The sequence below is a fragment of the Protopterus annectens genome, chromosome 14.part0, assembly GCF_019279795.1.
Source record: "Protopterus annectens isolate FY-2018-M chromosome 14.part0, PAN1.0, whole genome shotgun sequence".
Classification (NCBI taxonomy): domain Eukaryota; kingdom Metazoa; phylum Chordata; order Ceratodontiformes; family Protopteridae; genus Protopterus; species Protopterus annectens.
In genome coordinates, this window is record NC_056748.1 from 625,883,756 (window position 1) to 625,892,928 (window position 9,173).

Below are 9,173 nucleotides of genomic sequence, written 5' to 3' on the forward strand. Positions count from 1 at the left end.
AGGGGCGGTCATAACTACTAAATACTGGAGCTATTTCCATGAAGAATGACCAGTGCTGATGGCACTTAGGTGTGCTACAATAATTGCTACAAAAATCTGTTGACGTGCAGAGCAATTAGGCTATTTGAAGTGCAAAAGAGAAAGAACTAGCAAGATCTAAGGGAAAAACTGAAGAGCAGTAATAGTTTACCTCAGCTCGGTGCAGCTGCACGGAGCTTAAACAAGAGCAAACCCGCACAAATGAGGGCTTTTAAACCAGAAAGTTGAAAGGGATGGAAAAACTGCCCAAATGGCCTTTAAACTACAGTTTCTGGTAGATAGGCTACATAGGTCACACTACTCACACTGATAAGCTAGAAGACTTCCCTTCAACACAGAAAGGCTTAAGGGGCTCAGAAGCTTACAAACAGTCCTAGATACAGCAAATCTGTTTCTGGACTAGACTAGTTACAGGAAAGGTGGGAAACAAGCGCAAAAGCGGGCTTTTAAACCATATAATATAAAATAAACCTTTCAAATGTAGGTTACAGAATACACAACAAAGGCATATAGATGATGAGGGTCATACATTTTCTTTCTTGCTGTAAAGTACAGTGAAATAAAAGTGAAACTGAAATATTAATTTATGCTTTGCTATGTATAACTGCATTAAGTATATGTCTTTAAATGTAGGATAGTCTTAAGCATGCTGTGTAAAAGCTACATAAGTAAGTATTTCACCATCTTAGAAACAAACATGTACCCCAGTACAGAGTACAAATTGTAATCGCAAACTGCATCAAAAAATGTACATACCTAGCTTTGGTTGACAAATGAGTTGTATCTTAATGTAGACTTCTATGAATAGGTATAAGACATTTCTATAAATCTTATTTCATTTTTCATTCACTGCTAAGGCATCTTCATTTACTTTTCTCTCTCACCTATCACTTGTACTAGTTATAACCACAGAAAATAGTCATTTCAGTTTAATAACTGTAGTACTTCCTTTATAACATTCTGAAAGATGATTAGGCCTAGCAGAAGCTTGCAAAATCTAAATGGAGAGAATATTTTTCCATGACACAAACTTTGTCAACCACTATTCTCAGTCTCTTGTTTAGAACTGTCAAATATTTGGGCAAAAGTATTTTGACTCAAATACAAAACTACTTCAGCATAAAGACATTTAAAAATTGTCTTGTTTTATTTCAATGATTTCTATATCTAATACTGTGCCTATAAAAACATATTATGTGGAGCAATGGTTCTTTTTAAGGTGGACCTGCTTACTTCAGGGCTCAAGTTACAGTTTGCAGATTTTGAAAAAAAAAAAAAAAGTTTCATTTCAGGGGTAATTTATCTCCCTGAATACTGTCTTGAATGGTAATATGCACCTATTGCTATTCTTAATGAGCATGTTTCCATTTTTCACAAAAGGTAAATGCAAGTATCCTCAACAATTAAGAATATATTCAAAGCAAGCTTGCAGCATTTGTTAACTAAATTATATGAGGATGCTTTGCCCTTTACATATAGATACCTGAGACAAAAAATAATACTGATGTGGCAGTGATGGCCGAGTGGTTAAGGCGTTGGACTTGAAATCCAATGGGGTCTCCCCGCGCAGGTTCGAACCCTGCTCACTGCGTAGTTACTTTTTCTCACTTGACTTTCTGGGAGACATGCTTTGTCACAGAAGTGGACTGCAGCACCATCTACAGACATACTGCTAAATAGCCATGAAGCAACTGAAGATGTTATGAGTGCGTTATAGAGGTTTGTTTCACACGGTACATGAAAACGAAGGAGATGGTATGAGATACAAATAAAGTTATTGCATGAAACAAATGTTGACTTTAGTATTAACCACAACCAAAGACAATAGGTGTCACTTTCAAAAGACTTAAAATATCTGCTTCTGCTTCTAGTTCTGCAATCGCATGTGTGTGTATGTATTATGCTTGGCTTTTTTCTCCAGTGATATATTTTTTCTTTTGGCTTTTTAGCTCCCTTTTAAATTCTTCTATTTTTTTATGTTTGCCATTGCAAGCTTAATTTGCCAGAGTACTACCAATGAGCTATGAGTTTTGTGTTTGTGTGAGCCTGTGTTAACATAGGAATTAACTATGCTGGCATAGGCATCCAACAACATTAATGGAACTGATCCAAAAAGCTATTCTGGAGTCTGTGCTGTCTGTTTGCATTGTGGATATTAGCAAATATGAGGTCCACACCGGTGAAATTCTTTTGCAATTGGAACTTCATATACTTTGCTGAAACTTTCTTTCTTTCAACTGTAAGTCATGTACAGTGCGTGGTTAACTTCACTATTATTACTGGTAAACAACTGCTTGTCAAGCAGAATGTTCATCATAGCATTAATACTTCATGCTGGTGTTACGACTCTCAAATCACTTCCAAGGCAGTTTCAGATATGTTACTTAAGTGATGAGGGATCTGATAATACGAGTACATTTACAAAGATGTTTGGAAACATAAATTAAACAGGAAAAAAAAACATTAAAAGTCAGGACTTTATTACTTAAACTATCACACTTCATGTTTTTGTTTTAATGTAAGACTTTACAGACTGTTGAATTGAACATCTCATGTACTGTTAAAATTTTCATTCACTTAATAATGGTGGATTAATGCTTGTTTCTTCAGCATATTTCAATTATGTCTTTGTAGCCTGGATAATTACAGGCACAAAACCTATCATGCCAATTATATTCTTATGCATCAATCATATTCTCTCCATCTGTACTCCTAATGTCTATTAGCATCATTGACGGCATAAAAATAAAAAAAATATTTAAACTCTGGACAACTAAGAGAATGTTTAAACAGAGCATTACTGTCATTTTTAGAGTACACAGAATAATCATGCTCATACATTCTATTATTCATTTTGTGTAATGTCCTGCCAATATGAAATGCTGGACATGGCATAAAAAGCAAGTAACCAGCTAGAATGTATACAAAATTAAAAGACTATTAAAGTACATGGTGTTTTTAAGCTGACCAGATATGATCAGGATTGGATACAACTAACAAACATTATGATTTCATGATAAATGTTATCATTATCACACTGATCATTCAAGGCTTACAAGTTCATACGTTTATAAATAAATTACAGTGTTCTAGTCCAAAGACCACTGAATAGCACTGATTTATGAGTGTTTTGGATTAGAAGCCATAACTCCAACCTAGCTGTAAATATATATTTTTTAATTTGATATTACTATCTGATTTCCTACTTGTTACTGGCAACTTATTTCACAGTATCAAAGTTCTTTCTTTAAGAAATGAGTGCCTTACATTTGTTTTACATCTTGGTATGTTACATCTCATGTTTCTATATGTAAGTGCACTATTAATATAATATTTCTCAGTTATAAACTTTATAAGCAAAATTAGTTTGCCCCTTATATACCTGCAGTTCAGGCCAGGGTATACACATTTAAATATTTGCAGTGTTCAGCACATGACATATTATCATGAACTAAAAATTATTTGTACATTTCTTTTGTACTAATGCAATACTATTTAGTTGCCCCTTTTGTTATAAATACTGAAAATATTGTTATATTCCAAAAGTGATCATATATAATAAAACTTATAAAGGTTAGGTGGTGTCCCATGTTGGAAGGTTTTTAAGCAGAATACCCATTTGTTTTAAGTGGCCCTCTCATAATTAAGTCTGCATGCCTACCAAAAGAAACAGCATTGCACAATGTGATACCCTAGCTCTTTATAAAAATTAACTTTATCCAACACATCAGTCAATGTGAAATTGGTTTACTCTGGTCCAGTCCTGGTAGATTCAGGCAAAAAATGATTATGACAAAAAATAAGAACTTGATTATTTTCTGTTCAGAAAGAATATTGTTTGGCTTCCTTGAAAACCACTATACATTTACTGTATAGACAGAAATAAGAATTTCACTTGGCTATTAGCAGTTTTCTTTTAAATGAATTAAAATTTAAACCATATATAGCAATTGCAATATTTGCCCATATAAATTATGGCTGAAAAAATAAAAGGATTTTCTTAAGTTTATTTGACTTCTCTAGCATAGTTTCTTTGATTTTGCTTAGTTGTAGCCTTCTGTATCATATACCCTGATCTCGTGTAAAGATTCTCCTTTAATCACATTTTTTCTGTTCTCCCCTTCTTTCTTTTATTATTAGCACTTTATGTGGTACTATGAAATAAGGATTGCTGTAGCTTAAATATTCCTTTGCGTAATATAATTATATAAATTATGGTCTGGTGACTGGATATAACACATTATTCCATGATGTGCATTTCTTGATAATGTGAGGCAAGATTTTGTGTGTGTGTGTGTGTGTGTGTGTGTGTGTGTGTGTGTGTGTGTGTGTGTGTGCGTGCGTGCACGCGTGCACATTTTTCTTAATTATATTAAATAAGTGACGTTCATCTGTGACTATATAAGGAAACAATATGACATCAACCAACCAACTTAAAATAGCCCTCAGGAATTAATGTAAAACTACAATTAAAATTGTAAAAATGAATTTTTCACCAACATTTTCTACTAGCAACTGTCAAAAGACTTTTCTGGTGTCAGGTAAATTTGACAAACCGGATCCTTACCAGCAACACTCAACTTCTTAAGTTGCTAACAAATGCCCCCGTTACTTCTTTTGTCTCTGCCCCAACAACAGATAAAACAAAATCATCTATACTTACTGAAGCCCTAAGTATCTTTCAACTATGATCCCTCAGCTGATATTATCCCAAATATCTTCAGAAAAAAAGTCAGAGTCAGTGGAACAACTGCAAATTCTCTTTGACTTGACTTTGTGCAGCTAATTGCTGATGTACTAGCTATGCCTGTAACACTTCTCATTAATTAAAATATCTTGTAAGCCACCATTCTATCCCCATGAAAATAACAAATAGGATTCATAGACATGCTGCAGGTGGATTTGGACACTCTAAATTGGCCCTAGGTGTGAGTGCGTGTGTGTGTGTGTGTGTGTGTGTGCCTTCTGTGGAAGGTTGGACACCGGGCTGGCAACTCTACACTGTAAAACTCCACTGCCAATCATGAGCGGACAGATGATCCACTGTGGCGACCCCTAACTGGGAAAAGCCGAAAAAAGAAGAAGAAGACTGATAAGTAAGTACTAGTACTAGCCCTTGTGTACCATTTTAAGCCCAGCCAATTTCCTGTGGTGAGAATCAAACCTTGGAATGTGGATGCATTATAAGGCTACTCATCTCATGCATATGCTGATGATACTATCACATCTAATCAAGGGCAACAAAGACTGCAGTTAAATGTAGCTTACAACAAGTATTTTCTTCAGATAAATCATAGTTTAAGCGCTCCTCTTAGAAACATGCCAGCCTCATCCTTAACACTAATAAAACCTGTAATGTTATCCAAACCTAAAGTCAATAACAGCAGTATTGAACACAGTAATATCAATGGATAACACACCTACCAAGCAAGCTATTTTGCCAAAAAAATCTTTCATTTGAAACACACACAGACTCTGCAATAAAAATAACTCAGTAACTAGGTCAGTTATAATAGGCTAGCTATTATCTAATCACAACCACAAAACAAACATTAGCTGCAGCATACCCTATAACAGAGCGCCTTTAGGGAGCCATCTTCTGCACTATTGACTAACATTATCCATCTGCTTAAAAATGTAAAGGCCTACAACCACACTGCTACACTTTCCACTAAACAAGAGTCATGAACATCACTGCATATGCTTAGAAAAGTTAGATAGCTTTAGCTCCCCCCACCAAAACACATTCCTTTATATTGTTTGCACATAAGAATTCATAATACAAGTGTCCATAAATTTCATATTACTTAACTTAGCATGATGCCTACCAAGAAATGTCTGCATATTTTGTAGAAAAACTCTGGAACAAACTCTCAGAGGAGATTTAGGTACAACATATTTTATTTTAGAAGACCAAAAGAAATGACTGTCTGATTACCAGACCTACCACTGGTGCTGTGAGTAATGTTCTCAGTCATCCTTCTCAGTTTTACATTTTAATTCCTCTGACACACTCTTGACAGATCTCTGCCCTCTTAACCTCATTTCACAGCTCACTACTCATTTGTGTATTACATCCTAACTAAACAGTGAAACATCTCTAGGTTTCATATTATTTTAGTACCTCATACTTCTGATTTGGCTGTTGATTGCAAATACTTTTGTATGGTATATAGGTTTGTACATACTGTATAAAGCTAGCCAAATTGATTGACTTCATGAGACAGATGCACTCATAGTTATTCAATTCTGAGCAAACAAATAACACTGAGCACATACGCTTAAGGTATCTCATATATATGCTCTCACACCGCCTTAACTATTTATTCTGAAGATGCTGCATCTGTGAGAAAGTACAATCAGTTAAATATAAATTGTATTTTGCTTTCTTTGGGATGTTGTGTTCTTAGACAGTGTAAAACAGTTTATAATGTGAGCAGAACTTCTTAATTCATATATGGAGTGAGCAAACAGTAGCAACAACAACCACCTTAAACAATGATGCTTGACCAGATGTGACTCAATCAATTAAGGATCAAGCATTTGCACTGAAATCTGCTAATTAATGCATAAATAAAATACATATGTATGACTGTTTGTAATGTTGTATGCTGAAAACAATTAATTATATTTATAACATTCCTTACCTGTGTACAAAATGACATGAAGTTGTACCATTTCTGATGATATTCTGTAAGTAAGTATTTGCTACTTGTATCTATGATGAAATAAAAGCATGATCACTACATCTTGGTACATTTTTTTTTTTATTTAACATTTGTTAACTGGGAAAGTCCGACTTGGAACAAAGCGAATTTTCAGCGGAGGCCTGGGGAGAAACATTCCAGATGCAAGTCTTTGAAGACATCAAATCAAAATTTTCTTCTTCTTCAGCTGTTCCAGTTAGGGGCTGCCACAGTGGTGCATCTGTTCCCATTTCTTCCTGTCCTCTGCATCTTGCTCTGTCACACCAACCACCTGAATGTCCTCTCTCACCACATCCATAAATCTTATCTTAGGCCTTCCTCTTTTCCTCCTACCTGGCAGCTCCATCCTTAGCATCCTTCTCCGAATATACCCAGCATCCCTCCTCAGCACAAACCAACGCAATCTCGCGCCTCTGGCTTTGTCTCCAAACTGTTCAACCTGAGCTGACCCTCTAATATACCAATTCCTAATCCTGTCCATCCTCATCACATCCAGTGCAAATCTTAACATCTTTAACTCTGCCACCTCCATTCTCTGACTCCTGTCTTTTCTTCAGTGCCATCGTCTCCAACCCATATAACATACCTGGTCTCACTGCCTTCTTGTAGATTTTTGTCTTTCACTCTTTCTGTCTGTCACAAATCACTCCTGACATTTTTCTCCACACTGTCTGTACTCCATAGCTCTCAACTGTCCAGATTTTTGCCTCATATTTTTGTCTGTTCCTCATACAATTTGTGGTTTTCTGGCAAATCTGTGAAGACTGAATTCACTGTATAATGACAGACATTTGAGTGACAGGCTTCATATCCTTCAGAAAATGCATGGTAATACAAAATCTTTTATTCTATCAACTTTCTAAGTTTATAAGAGCAATATTTAAAATGTATCCATATTTCTGGGCCTTTGTCCCCCCATTATTTTGCCTTTGTCCAGATTTATTGTGCTAGCAGGTTGAGAGGTATGCTATACTCTCTTCTTCAGTTCTCTTCCACACTCAACCTTACTCTGAATTGTTGATCCCAAGTATTCAAACTCATCCACCTTTGCCAGCTCTACTCTCTGCATCCTCACCATTCTTCTATCCTCCCTCTCATTAACACACATATATTCTGTCTTAGTCCTGCTGATCTTCATTCCTCTCCAGGGTCTCCTCAACCTGTTCCATACTCTCACTACAGATCACAATGACATCTGCAAATATAGTCCATGGGGACTCCTGTCTGATCTTGTCTGTCAACATGTACATCACCATTGCAAATAAGCAAGGGCTCAGAGTTGATCCTTGATGTAATCCCACCTCTACCTTGAACACATCCATTACTCCTACCGCAGACCTCACCACTGCCACACTACCCTTGTACATATCCCATGCACATAGGTTTGGATGGCGCAGTGGTGCAGCGGTAGCATTGTCGCCTTACAGCAAGAGGTTCTCAGGTTCAATTCTTGGCTGGGGTGCCTTCTGTGTGGAGTCTGCATGTCCTCCCTGCATTTGTGTGGGTTTCCTCTGGGTGTTCTGGTTTCCTCCCACATTACAAAGACATGCATCTGGAGCCTTTCTCCCGGGCCTCCGCTGAAAACTGGCTTCGTTCCAAGTCGGACTTTTCTGGTTAACAAATGTTAAATATAAAAAAATAAATAAAATATCCTGTACTGCACTTACACACTTCTCTGCCACTCCCGACTTCTTCATACAATACCACAACTCCACACAAGGAACCCTGTCATATGTTTTCTCTAAGTCCACAAAGACACAATGCAACCCCTTCTGACCTTCTCTATACTTCTCCATCAAAACCCTCAGAGCAAACATTACATCAGTAGTGCTCTTTCCTGCTATGAAACCGTACTGCTGCTCACTAATAATCACCTTCCTTCTTAACCTACCTTCCACTACTCTTTCCCATAACTTCATGCTGTGGCTGATCAGTTTTATCCCTCTGTAGTTACTATAGCTCTGCACATCACCCTTATTCTTAAAAATGGGTACCAGAACACTTCTTCGTCACTCCTCAGGCATCCTCTCACTTTTCTCACTTTCCAAGATTTCATTAAATAATCTGGTTAAAAACTCCACTGCCATCTCTCCTAAACACCTCTATACTTCCACAGGCATGTCATCTGGAGCAACAGCCTTTCCATTCTTCATCCTCTTCATAGCTATCCTTACTTCCTCCTTTCTAATCTGTTGCACTTCCTAACTCACTATCCCCACATCATCCAACCTTCTCTCTCTGTCATTCTCTTCATTCATCAGCCCCTCAAAGTATGTATCCCTCGTTATCCTTTATCATGCTTACCTACTGCACATCTTTCCCAGCTTGGTCCCCTCTGTCTAGCCAATCAGTACAGGCTATTTTCTCCCTCCTTAGTGTCCAGCCTTTCATACAACTCTCCATACACCTTATCTTTAGCCTTTGCCA

At 36.8% G+C, this 9,173-nt stretch overlaps 1 non-coding gene across 1 annotated transcript; it reads left to right on the plus strand.

Moving 5' to 3' along the window:
• Positions 1-1,548: 1,548 nt before the first annotated feature.
• TRNAS-UGA lies at positions 1,549-1,630 on the plus strand. Its single transcript has one exon. It is a non-coding gene; the product is annotated as a tRNA-Ser (tRNA).
• Positions 1,631-9,173: the final 7,543 nt, after the last annotated feature.